Below are 13,871 nucleotides of genomic sequence, written 5' to 3' on the forward strand. Positions count from 1 at the left end.
GTTATGGTGATGGTACCATTCACTCCCACAGTCACTCTTCCACATGACTCGGCACTTGCAATCAGTCCAGATGGGAGAGTGACTAGGATGTTTGGAGGGGGTCTTCCTGAAGCTTCGCAGACCAAATACAGAGCCTCCCCTTGTGCCAGTGTACTATTGCTTAACTTAAACCTCACAATCGTTGGCGTTTTGGACACCATGCCGCCAGACTGTACAGCGCTAGTGGATACGCCCGACATGACTGATGTTATAGTTTCTGTCTCAACAAACAGTCTGTCAGATGTCGTTATCCTTTTGAACATCACACCGTCAGTGTGCGAGGCAGATGTTACAGCTATGACATCTGAGGTCTCCACAAGGTCAGTGGATACAACTGACATGGCCGATGTTGGGATTTCTACCGCCACAAATAGGTTGACATATGCAAAGCCAACTAGATTTCTCGCAGTACAGATGTACTTACCAGCATCAGCTGCAGTAACATTAGTTACTATGAAAGTACCGTTCACTCCCACGGTCACTCTCCCTCCTGACTCAACAGTCGCATTCAGTCCAGGTGGGAGGGTGACTGTGATGTCTGGTTTAGGGATACCTGAAGCTGCACAGACCAAATGGAGAGTTTCTCCCGGCACCAGTCTGTTGCCCTTGATGTTTTCAAAACTCACAATCTTTGGTTTTTTACAGATTAGATTGTTTGGATCAATTTCGTCTAGTTTTCTCCCGTGGAGGTTGCTAGGTTCTTGACAAGTTATTTTGTTATTGAATTTAAAGGTTTTCTTGACATCTACCATCCTACAATCGCAATTCCATGGGTTTTCATCCAGGCGTAACGTTTTAAGATTAGTTAGATTTGAGAGTGCCCCAGGTTGAATGTCACGTAATTGATTACTTGATAGATCCAAAAGATGAAGTCTGGGTAAATCTGAAAATGTGCCAATCTTGAAATCAGTTATTTGGTTGTTGCGCAGCGACAAACCCTTGAGACGTCGTTTATTTGTGAATGTACCTGGAAGGACTGTAGTTAGGTTGTTGGAGTATAGGCTCAAACCAGAAAGCAGCGTTAGATTCTGGAATGTACCGAGCTGAATTTTAGTTATTTTGTTGTTACCTAGGTTCAGAGATCTTAGATTTGATAAACATGAAAATATACCAGGTAAACATGAAAATGTATCAGGGTCAATGTTGGTTATCTTGTTGCCGTTCAGGTACAGGTCTTGGAGCCGACCTAGACGCGAAAATGCACCAGGCTGAATGCAAGTTATTTTGTTATTTGATAGGAGCAACTTTTGGAGCTGGTTCGAAGTGACCGCCCCCTTGTGGACTTTTGAAATCTTATTATGATTAAGACTTAGCTCCTTCAACTTTGAGTACAATGAGAATCCATTTCTTCTTAAGTTTGTGATAGAATTGTGGGACAGCTTAAGGCTGGTGATGGTTCTAGGCAGGTTCAGAGGAACACGGCGGTAGCCCCTACCGACGCAATTGCAGACTGATGGACAGCTGCTGCCGCAGAGTTGGGTCTGTCCAGCTTCCCGCAAAATGATGATCAGAAGAACCAGGAGTGTCGCCAGCTTGTTCGCCATTTCCTAAGTATCAACATGAGTTACATCGTAATACATCTTGGAATATTATATAGTTATCTTGCAACTAATGGTTAACAAATTGCCAGCTTTTTTGCCATTCAAGCTACACTGCAATACAATGGGAACAAGAGTTCGGAGACCTCGTACCTCCGTGAGTTTTTTGTAAATTGTTTCATCTCCCCTCTTTGTTCATAGAAATCAGCATTATCAGCATAATCCATGTTAATTGATGGTCAGTGCTACCAAAATTGCATATACAGTGAAAGCCAGTTAATTGCACATCGGATTAACGCACATTCCTGTTAACTGAACGGAATCCCAAAATCCCAAACTGGCGCGGTCCAGCTAGATAGCTTCGCATTATTGCACCAGCCGGATAATCACGAGATTTACTGGCAAATAGGCCGTGCAAGTATTGTATGTGTGAAAGTCCAAAAATTAGGAATAAATCCATTATATTGAAGCCAGAAGGCCGACATTCGCAGCAAATCTTCATCCGCCATACACCTACCCACCACATCTAAATCAACACCACAGCAAGTCCAGATACAAAAATATGACACAAAACGTATTGCTGCAGTACCAAGGTCAACCAACAGGTGGCGCAAAATCCACCTGCACCATCACCATCCCCACACCTACCCACCCACCGAAAACTATTGCAAACATTCCATCGCTTCTTGAGATGTACACCACATAACCTCCGTAGTGAATAAAAAAATATGTCAACAATACCGCTATCTTCAAGGAAGTAACAACGTAACATCGTTGGAGAACATAGAACTGTTGGGTGGGGAACTGAAGAAAACATTGCCACCAATGCATACATATTTCAGAATCCAGTAGAGCTTTCATCCCGAATAAGCCACACCTGTTGTGTACAGGAGACTATTTCTTTTACAGTGCCGCACCCTTACTCTCCTTAGGTTGGACACAGCAAAAAAATGTCAAAATAGAAAGCCCGATAAAAACGACTAAAAAAACGTTGAAAAAACAGCCGGAGCCTAACCTCTGCTTGGAGAGTACCGCACCCTTACATCATGCAATAGGTTTACTTTACTTCACAATTACTATGGCCAGCAATAACAGAAAATAATCAGTCGCTGATCTGAGCTTAGTTATTGATGCCGGCCTGCTCAAAACCGGGCCGACATATTTTCTTCTTTTTTTCTTCTCGGTTCCTACAAAGACCAAAATAAACATCAGACCAACCTGTCTTCGGCAATTTTCCTTCGGTAGATTCTTTGTGACACTTCAGCACAGATCATTGGACACGAACTCCCCTAAGTCCTGGTCGTACCTGTAATACAACGAAAACAAATTTAACTTCACGCAGACAAACCTTATGCAAGCTTTCCACTATGGATTTTGATGTTAACAATGCATTGCTATCAAATTATCAAAAAATAAGAGCAGCTTCCATCTCTATTCCTGGTGCACACTAATATAGCAGACAGAGAATCAGCCCCCAGAATGTGCGAACACGCCTGGACCTGTTTATTAGCGTCTGGGTCTAGACCAGACGACACATGCGTAGTGTGTAGATTGATATGCGTTTACGAGGTAATCAACTGTTAAAAGAGCCCGACGCTGCCTACCCAGACGTATTATGCAAGAAATAATTTTCATTCTTGTAAAAGCATACTATAGATACATGTATAACATTCTTCTCAAACGTGAGCTAGACATCTCAGACACCCCTTATTTTAAAACCATCCAACTCAATTTTTAATTATTGTAATTATTGCCACCGGTGCATAACGTTACATTTATCATAAGCTGTAAAGCTCGTACACAGATAAAGTACACCTATCATGTGCTATTATTCCTTTCTTTCCCCACAGTACCACGCCCTTACATCAAAAGCAGACATAGAATTACTTCGGCCAGCAATAACAGAAAGTAATCAGCCGCTGTTCTATAGATCTAGTGCTGATAACTGATATCGGCTTGCACAAAGCCAGCCCGGCATATTTTTGTGTCTATTGATCCATAATTACATCTAGCGCCCAAACAAAATATAACAGACCAACCTGTTTTCAGCAATCTTCCTTCAGTAAGGTTCTTCGTGACAGTTCAGCACAGATCATCAGACACAAACTCTCCTATATCCTGGTTTAACCTGTAATACAACGAAGTCAAATTCAACTTTTAGGCAGACCAACCTTTACAATCTTTCTGTTGGGGATTGAATCTTAACAATCCAATGCTATCAAACTATAAAGCAAAACAAGTCTTAGAGCAGTTTCATTCTCTGTACCCGATCCACACTAATGTAGGAGGCAGAGATACGGTCCCACGATGTGTGAGTGGAAAGAACACGCCTGGATCTGTTTATTAGCGTCTGTGTCTAGACCAGACGTCACATGCGCATGCGCAGTTTATAGATTGTTATGTGTTTACGTGGTAATCAACTGTTAAAAGGACCCGACGCTGCCTCTCTTGAATTTTCTTGTCTATTGATCCATAATTACAGCAAGCTCCGAAACAAAGTATAACAGACCAACCTGTTTTCAGTAGTCTTCCTCCTGTGTGTCTCTTTGTGACAGTTCAGCACTGATCATCGGACGCAAACTCCTGGGCGTACCTGTAATCGAACAACGAAGTCAAATCTAACTTATAGGCAGACCTTTTGTGATCTTTCTCCTGTGGATTTTAAACTGAAAAATGCAATGATAGATTATCAAAATCAAGTGCAGTTCCCTTCTCTGTACCTGATTCACACTAATATAGCAGACAGAGGTACGGTCCCCACGATGTGCGAGTTGAAAAAACACGCCTGGATCTGTTTATTAGCGTCTGGGTCTACATCGGACGACACATGCGCAGTTTATAGATTGAAATGTGCTTACGTGGTAAACAACTGTTAAAAGGGCCCCACGCTGCCTCTCTTGAATTTTCTTGTCTATTGATCCATAATTACATCAAGCCCCCCCCCCCCCCCAAAAAAAACAGACCAACCGGTCTTCAGGAGTCTTCCTTCCGCACGTTTTTCGTGACAGCTCAGCAATGATCATCAGACACAAACTCCTGGGCGTACCTGTAACACGACGAAGTCAAATTCAACTCATAGCCAGACCAACCTTTCGTGATCATTCTCTTGTGGATTTTAATCTGAAAAATGCAATGATAGATTATCAAAAACAAGAGCAGTTCCCTTCTCTGTCCCTGATCCACACTAATATAGCAGACAGAGATACGGTCCCCACGATGTGCGTGTGGAAAAAACACGCCTGGATCTGTTTATTAGCGTCTGGGTCTACATCGGACGACACATAGATTGATACATGGTGCTTACGTTGGAAACAACTGCTAAAAGGGCCCGACGCTGCCTATCTTGAATTTTCTTGTCTAGTGATAATTACAGCAAGCTCCCAAACAAAATAAAACCAACCAATTAAAGCAACCTGTCTTTAGTAGTCGTCCTTCCGAAAGTTTTTTCGTGACAGTTTAGCACTGATCATCAGACACAAACTCGTGCTCGTAGCTGTAACACAACGAAGTCAAATTCAACTTATAGGCAGACCAACCTTTTGCAAGCTTTCTCCGGTGGATTTAATCTTAAGTTGAATTATAAAAGTTAATTATCAAGTTAAATTATAGAATTAACAACATCAGTTCCCTTCTCTGTACCTGTTTCACATAAAGCAGACAGAAGCACGATCTCCACAATGTGCGAGCGGAAAAACACGCCTGGATCTGTTTATTAGCGTTTAGTAGCGCAGTTTATGGATTGATATGTGTTTACGTGGTAAACAACTGTTAAAAGGACCCGACGCTGGCTATCCAGACGTATTATGTAAGAAGTGTTTTGCATTCCTAGTAAAAGCATACCTGAACAGTGACGCTATGGATACCTGTATGGCATTCTTCAAAAAACATGGGCTAGACATCTCAGACACTCCGAACTCGTAGAGACATAGAAGACCATACCTGATCTACATGTATGCCTTAGTCATTGGGTTTGCTGGTACAAGATAGAGAGAAATGGTTTGATTTGATTCGCTTCAAATAGAAATAACAGAAAGTAATCTGTGGATTCTCTTATGTTGATAACTGATGTCGGCCTGCTCAAAGAGACATGCTTCTGTTAATTGTCTGTACATGTAACAAGCAGCACGAAAATAAAAGAAACCACCGACCTACCTTCGGTATGTTTATTTTCTTTATTGATGTCCGTAGGCTGTGTAGAAGATAACAGACCAAGAGAATGTGTCTTGTTCTCTCCATGTCAAATGCCATGTGTATTCTCTTTGTCTCCCTCTGCAAGGCTTGTATATGGCCTTCTTCGGACAATATTGACCATGGTAAAGTTCTAATTGATATAAGCCCTACAGCGTGGCTAATCAGTCCTATACGAGAAATAAGCTGGCCATGGCATTTCTTATACCTACAGACTGCTGAATGGACAAAGCAATAAATTATTACCCCTGAGAAGGTTCACCTCGTCTCCGAGACAGAAATGAGGACCAGAAACACTGATAGTGTGTCAAGATTGCTTTATTTCCATAGTAGGTGAATGTTCTTTAATTACTGCTCTGCAACTGACATCCTTGGAATTTTAAGATAGCAAAGTAAATGCTAAAGTGTTCAAGATATTAAAGTCGACAAATATTAAAAAACTCGAACACAACTCATAAGATTTGCTTGTCAAGCGCTAGCGTTATAGATGCAGACACATGAACATCAGGTTCCTGATATGAATACGAAGTTACAAATATGTTTTTCTCAAATAAGTACATCATGTTGCCTTCAAATGCCGTAAAGTGAACCAATAGGTGCAATAAAGGTAGCTTGGTAATTGTTCATAATATACCCCTCCTTTACATCCTTTATATCCTTTACATCCTTTATATTTACACAATTAAGATCTACTTTACTCATTAATAACATTTAAAAGGTAACCTTTTCACGAACATAATTTTTTTTTTGCTTTTTGGTTTTCAATGACATAAATTTTTTGTTAGGAAATGTTAAGTCATCCAAGATATCATTCCGACCTAGATATCGTCAGAACACTACAGATGGTCATAAAGCCCCTCTAGCTTTTTTCTACTTTAAGTTTTTTTCTACAATTCTCAAATCTTTTTCAACTCTTGACGTTACGACTATTTCACTGCACACTATAATCCAAGATTGCTACGCTACTCTGTAACCCGCTAATAAGTTTCAAATCACCCTTACACGCTCTGCTGACTCTTGGAACTTGAATGTTACTTTTACAAAAAGTTCATAAACATGTCAAATAAGGATCTGCAAAAATATGTTTGCATGTTGGTCAGAGTTACAGACAAACCATCTTCACCTCAATATTCCGAAGATTTCATCTATTTGAAACTGACTTCCTGAAATAAAGGAATAGATAGAAAATTCCTCATTTACCTTTGTACCGTTACATGTAGTTGAGGTTTTAGATTTTCGACTTCAAGATACATTCTTTATGATTTCTTCGGGTAGTACAGTACTCGTCTACACACACACACACACACACACACACACACGCACACACGCACACGCACACGCACACACACACAAACAAACGCACCTTCTGACTCACATACATGTACATACATGCACGTTCATTCTTCATCATTATTCTCATAGATCAAACAAGAAGCAGTAGCTGCTGTTTTCTCATTATCTGCCTCATAGATATCATGAGAATCCTGAGACTCTGGTTTCTCACTGTCTTTCTTGTAAATAGAGTTAGATGCAGAAGATTCTGCTTTCTGGTCATCATTTCCTTGGACGATATGAGAAGCCTGAGACTCTGGTTTCTCATTGTCAGTCTTGTAGATGGATTGAGATGCAGCACACTGTGCTTTATCATCTTCATGACCATAAATAACCTCAGCAGAAGCATACAGCACTGCTTCGTCTTTAACGGTATTCTCGGTAACATGAGAGTTACCATGGTCTGTTTCCTTCACATGTCTGTTCTCATGGCTGGGATCAGAATTAGCAGCTGCTGCTTTTTCATGGCCATCAGGACCAATGTTATTAGAACTAGCAGCTTCTGCTTCTTTTTTAGGCATAGAAATAATGAGCTTCTCATCCTCCAAGTCAGACATACCCTTCCCATACTCGATGTTTTCTAGTTCATGTCTAACTGTCATTGACTTTGAGGCCAACACAGCTTTTGGTGCGCATTGTTCTTTTGAACCTACAGGACCTCTAAGAGGACCAGCCTGGTCTTCACCATACATGACGTTTACTAGTTCATGGACTGTTACTGGCTTTGGGGCCGACGCTGCACATACCACTGATTCTTCTTTTGGATCTACAGCACCTTTAAGAGGGCTAGTGAGGATGGCTACGAGAGATTCGGGGTCCTCATACACCTTTTCAGGCGCATCGACCTGATCTCCTGAGGTATTGAGCGACTTGTTAGCCACGTCGTCTGTACGGGTATCAATTGTTGGTGCTGATGGTGCGTGGGCTTTTTTCTGTCTTTTTTTCTTCCAAAAAGCAAGAAAAAGGGCAAGAGAAATCATTATGACTCCGCCAGTAGTGGCAAGACCGATAGCTCGGGGCAGAGGAAATTTTGTTGGATCGCCTTCTGAATGGCCAAGTGGGGGTGAAGTTGAATTATATGTGGCGGTTTGGACATCAACAAACACTTTGGCCGACGCCGAGCCCTCAGGGTTTGTTGCAATGCAGATGTACTGGCCAGCATCTGCTGCAGTAACATTAGTTACGGTGATGGTACCATTCACTCCCACAGTCACTCTTCCACCTGACTCAGCACTTGCAATCAGCCCAGATGGGAGAGTGACAAGGATATTTGGAGGAGGCATTCCTGAAGCTTCACAGACCAAATACAGAGTCTCCCCCTGCGCTAATGCACTGTTGCTTACCTTAAACCTCACAATCGCAGGCTTTTTCGACATCATGCCATCAGAATGTGCGGCAGTGGATAAGCCCGACATGACTGATGTTATAGTTTCTACCTCAACAAACTGTCCGTCAGATGTCCTCAGCCTTTTGAACATCATACCGTCAGTGTGGGCGGCAGATGTTAAAACTATGACATCAGAGGTCTCCACAAGGCTAGTGGATACGACTGGCATGGCCGATGTTGGGATTTCTATCACCACAAATAGGTTGACATATGCAAAGCCAAGTGAATTTCTCGCAGTACAGATGTACTTACCAGCATCAGCTGCAGTAACATTAGTTACGATGAAAGTACCGTTCACTCCCACAGTCACTCTCCCACTTGACTCAACAGTCGCTTTCAGTCCAGGTGGGAGGGTGACTGTGATGTCTGGTTTAGGGATACCTGAAGCTGCACAGACCAAATGGAGAGTTTCTCCCAGCATCAGTCTGTTGCCTTTGATGTTTTCAAAGCTCACAATCTTTGGTTTTGTACAGATTAGATCGTCTGGATCTATTTCGTCCAGTTTTCTCCCGTGGAGGTTGCTAGGTTCTTGACACGTTATTTTGTTATTGAATTTAAAGGTTTTCTTGACATCTACCATCCTACAATCGCAATTCCATGGGTTTTCATCCAGGCGTAACGTTTTAAGATTAGTTAGATTTGAGAATTCCCCAGGTTGAATGTCACGTAATTGATTACTTGATAGCTCCAAAGAGCGAAGTCTGGGCAAATCTGAAAATGTGCCAGTCTTGATGTCAGTTATTTGGTTGTTGTGCAGCGACAAACCCTTGAGACGTCGTTTATTTGTGAATGTACCTGGAAGGACTTTAGTTAGGCTGTTGGAGTTTAGGCTCAAACTATAAAGCCCCGTTAGATTCCGGAATGTACCGAGCGGAATTTTAGTTATTTTGTTGTTACCTAGGTTCAGAGATCTTAGCCTTGATAAACATGTAAATATACCAGCAAAACATGAAAATGTACCAGGATCAATGTTGGTTATCTTGTTGCCGTTCAGGGACAGCTCTTGGAGCTGGAATAGACGCGAAAATGTACCAGGCTGAATGTAAGTTATCTTGTTATCTGACAGTGACAACTTTTGGAGCTGGCTAACACCCGAAAACGCCCACTTGTGGACTTCAGAAATCTCATTCTTACTTACATATAACTCCTTCAACTTTGAGTACATTGAGAATCCATGTCTTCTTAAGTTTGTGATAGAATTGCGGTACAGCATAAGGCTGGTGATGGTTCTAGGCAGGTTCAGAGGAACACGGGAGTAGCCCCTACCGGCGCAATTGCAGGCTGATGGACAGCTGCTGCCGCAGAGTAGGGTCTGTCCAGCTTCCCGCAAAATGATGATCAGAAGGACCAGGAGTGTCGCCAGCTTGTTCGCCATTTCCTACGTATCAACATGAGTTACATCGTAATACATCTTGGAATATTATATAGTTATCTTGCAACTAACGGTGAACAAATTGCCAGCTTGTTTGCCATTGAAGGCGCTACACTGCAATACAATGGGAACAAGAGTTCGGAGACCTCGTACCTCCGTGAAATAGAGTTTTTGTAAATTGTTTCATCTCCCCTCTTTGTTTATAGAAATTAGCATAATCCATATTAATTGATGGTCGGTTCTACCTGATTTGCGTTTATTGTATATGTGAAAGTCCAAGAATTCGGAATGAATCCATTATGTTCATAGTATTTTATCACTCATTATGCAAATTACTTCAACACTTTTTATGAATCTATGCATAATTGATGTCAACAGACTAGCACTCATTTTGTTGTTAAGCACTTTTATGCTGCGTAAACTTTTGTGTCAATAAATATACTTTTAATTTAAGCCTATTATATCATTGACTTGATTTTCTTCCTATGTAATATGATTTTATATGTTACTTAATTTAACATTTTAGCAACAGTTGTTAATTTCCAACATGGTGGCCATTTCATAAGCTTTCAAGCTTCTAACCACCCTCACCCAGTTGTTTCACTATTAGTTATTTTATTTGTTTGTAATTGTTTTAATCAAGTTTTCTCTTTAAATAAAGAATAAACAATGAAATAGATAACAGCGAAAACACAGAAAACAGACATGTCAAAAACACTATCTCTGCATGAATTGTTAACCTCTTACGTGGACTTCTTTTCATGAGCAACTAGTTGTGGGAAAATGTGCAAAAGGCTGTGAACTGTATACTTCCTGTTAGTCGCAAGACTGACATTCATTGTACCCTTCTCAATGCCCCTGCTGTTCCAAAATGAAATGTTAGGGGCTCAAACTTGTTACACCATGTCCTGATGTCCTCAGCTACCTTCCACCTCAATGTCAAGACGACCTCATGTACGGGACAGGAAATACATTACAACTACAAAGATGAAATATTTTCATCAATTAATCGAATTTCCTCCCATTTTGCATAATTTACATTTCACTTCGTACATCTTTGTCTAAGCTACCTACTTACAAAAAATCATGCCTATCCATAAGTCCCTTCTTGAGTTTTGGGCAACAATGTCCCTGCAATTCCTAAACTAGCCGCTAAGGGGTCCAAACTAATGTAACTTGTTCTGGAGCACAAAAACTATCGAACACCTAATAAATCATTGCAATCCATCTTAAGGTTCTTCACACAAGTTTACTTAAAACATAAAAATAAAACACCTTCTGAAGTACCATGGTCAACCACCAGAAGGCTAAAAAGTGCATAAAACCCTTCACGATCACAGCACCTAACCACCATAAAAATATCATCGCAACCCATAGGTTCTTAAGATATTCACTGCACACACAAACATCCACAAAACAAACACTCCTGCTGATCCACAGCAAGCAACTAGAAGGCCGACATTCGCAGCAAATCCACATCCGCTATACACCTACTCACCATATCTAAATCAACACCACAGCAAGTCCAGATGAAAAAAATATGACACAAAACGTGTTGACGCAGTACCAAGGTCAACCAACAGGTGGCGCAAAATCCACCTGCACCGCATCACCATCACCATCCCCACACGTACCCACCCACCGAAAACTATTGCAAACCTTCCATCGGTTCTTGACATGTACATCACATGACCTCCATAGTGAATATGGCAACAATACCGCTATCTTCAAGGAAGTAACAACGTAACATCGTTGGATAACATAGAATTGGTTCTAATAAGACTGGGTGCGGAACTCAAGAAAATATTGCCACCAATGCATACATATTTCAGAATCCAGTAGAGCTTTCATCCCACATAAACCACACATGTTGTGTACAGGAGACTATTTCTTTTACAGTGCCGCACCCTTACATCATGCAATACATTCAATTTACTTCACAATTACTATGGCCAGCAATAACAGAGACTAATCAGTCGCTGATCTGAGCTTAATTACTGATGTCGGCCTGCTCAAAACCGGGCCGACATATTTTCTTCTTTTTTTCTTCTCGGTTCCTACAAAGACCAAAATAAACATCAGACCAACCTGTCTTCGGCAATTTTCCTTCGGTAGATTCTTTGTGACACTTCAGCACAGATCATTGGACACGAACTCCCCTAAGTCCTGGTCGTACCTGTAATACAACGAAAACAAATTTAACTTCACGCAGACAAACCTTATGCAAGCTTTCCACTATGGATTTTGATGTTAACAATGCATTGCTATCAAATTATCAAAAAATAAGAGCAGCTTCCATCTCTATTCCTGGTGCACACTAATATAGCAGACAGAGAATCAGCCCCCAGAATGTGCGAACACGCCTGGACCTGTTTATTAGCGTCTGGGTCTAGACCAGACGACACATGCGCAGTGTGTAGATTGATATGCGTTTACGAGGTAATCAACTGTTAAAAGAGCCCGACGCTGCCTACCCAGACGTATTATGCAAGAAATAATTTTCATTCTTGTAAAAGCATACTATAGATACATGTATAACATTCTTCTCAAACGTGAGCTAGACATCTCAGACACCCCTTATTTTAAAACCATCCAACTCAATTTTTAATTATTGTAATTATTGCCACCGGTGCATAACGTTACATTTATCATAAGCTGTAAAGCTCGTACACAGATAAAGTAGACCTGTCATGTGCTATTATTCCTTTCTTTCCCCACAGTACCACGCCCTTACATCAAAAGCAGACATAGAATTACTTCGGCCAGCAATAACAGAAAGTAATCAGCCGCTGTTCTATAGATCTAGTGCTGATAACTGATATCGGCTTGCACAAAGCCAGCCCGGCATATTTTTGTGTCTATTGATCCATAATTACATCTAGCGCCCAAACAAAATATAACAGACCAACCTGTTTTCAGCAATCTTCCTTCAGTAAGGTTCTTCGTGACAGTTCAGTACAGATCATCGGACACAAACTCTCCTATATCCTGGTTTAACCTGTAATACAACGAAGTCAAATTCAACTTTTAGGCAGACCAACCTTTACAATCTTTCTGTTGGGGATTGAATCTTAACAATCCAATACTATCAAACTATAAAGCAAAACAAGTCTTAGAGCAGTTTCATTCTCTGTACCCGATCCACACTAATGTAGGAGGCAGAGATACGGTCCCACGATGTGTGAGTGGAAAGAACACGCCTGGATCTGTTTATTAGCGTCTGTGTCTAGACCAGACGTCACATGCGCATGCGCAGTTTATAGATTGTTATGTGTTTACGTGGTAATCAACTGTTAAAAGGACCCGACGCTGCCTCTCTTGAATTTTCTTGTCTATTGATCCATAATTACAGCAAGCTCCGAAACAAAGTATAACAGACCAACCTGTTTTCAGTAGTCTTCCTCCTGTGTGTCTCTTTGTGACAGTTCAGCACTGATCATCGGACGCAAACTCCTGGGCGTACCTGTAATCGAACAACGAAGTCAAATCTAACTTATAGGCAGACCTTTTGTGATCTTTCTCCTGTGGATTTTAAACTGAAAAATGCAATGATAGATTATCAAAATCAAGTGCAGTTCCCTTCTCTGTACCTGATTCACACTAATATAGCAGACAGAGGTACGGTCCCCCCGATGTGCGAGTTGAAAAAACACGCCTGGATCTGTTTATTAGCGTTTGGGTTTACATCGGACGACACATGCGCAGTTTATAGATTGAAATGTGCTTACGTGGTAAACAACTGTTAAAAGGGCCCCACGCTGCCTCTCTTGAATTTTCTTGTCTATTGATCCATAATTACATCAAGCCCCCCCCCCCCCCCAAAAAAAACAGACCAACCGGTCTTCAGGAGTCTTCCTTCCGCACGTTTTTCGTGACAGCTCAGCAATGATCATCAGACACAAACTCCTGGGCGTACCTGTAACACGACGAAGTCAAATTCAACTCATAGCCAGACCAACCTTTTGTGATCATTCTCTTGTGGATTTTAATCTGAAAAATGCAATGATAGATTATC

This window comes from Branchiostoma floridae, chromosome 7 (genome assembly GCF_000003815.2).
Source record: "Branchiostoma floridae strain S238N-H82 chromosome 7, Bfl_VNyyK, whole genome shotgun sequence".
Classification (NCBI taxonomy): domain Eukaryota; kingdom Metazoa; phylum Chordata; class Leptocardii; order Amphioxiformes; family Branchiostomatidae; genus Branchiostoma; species Branchiostoma floridae.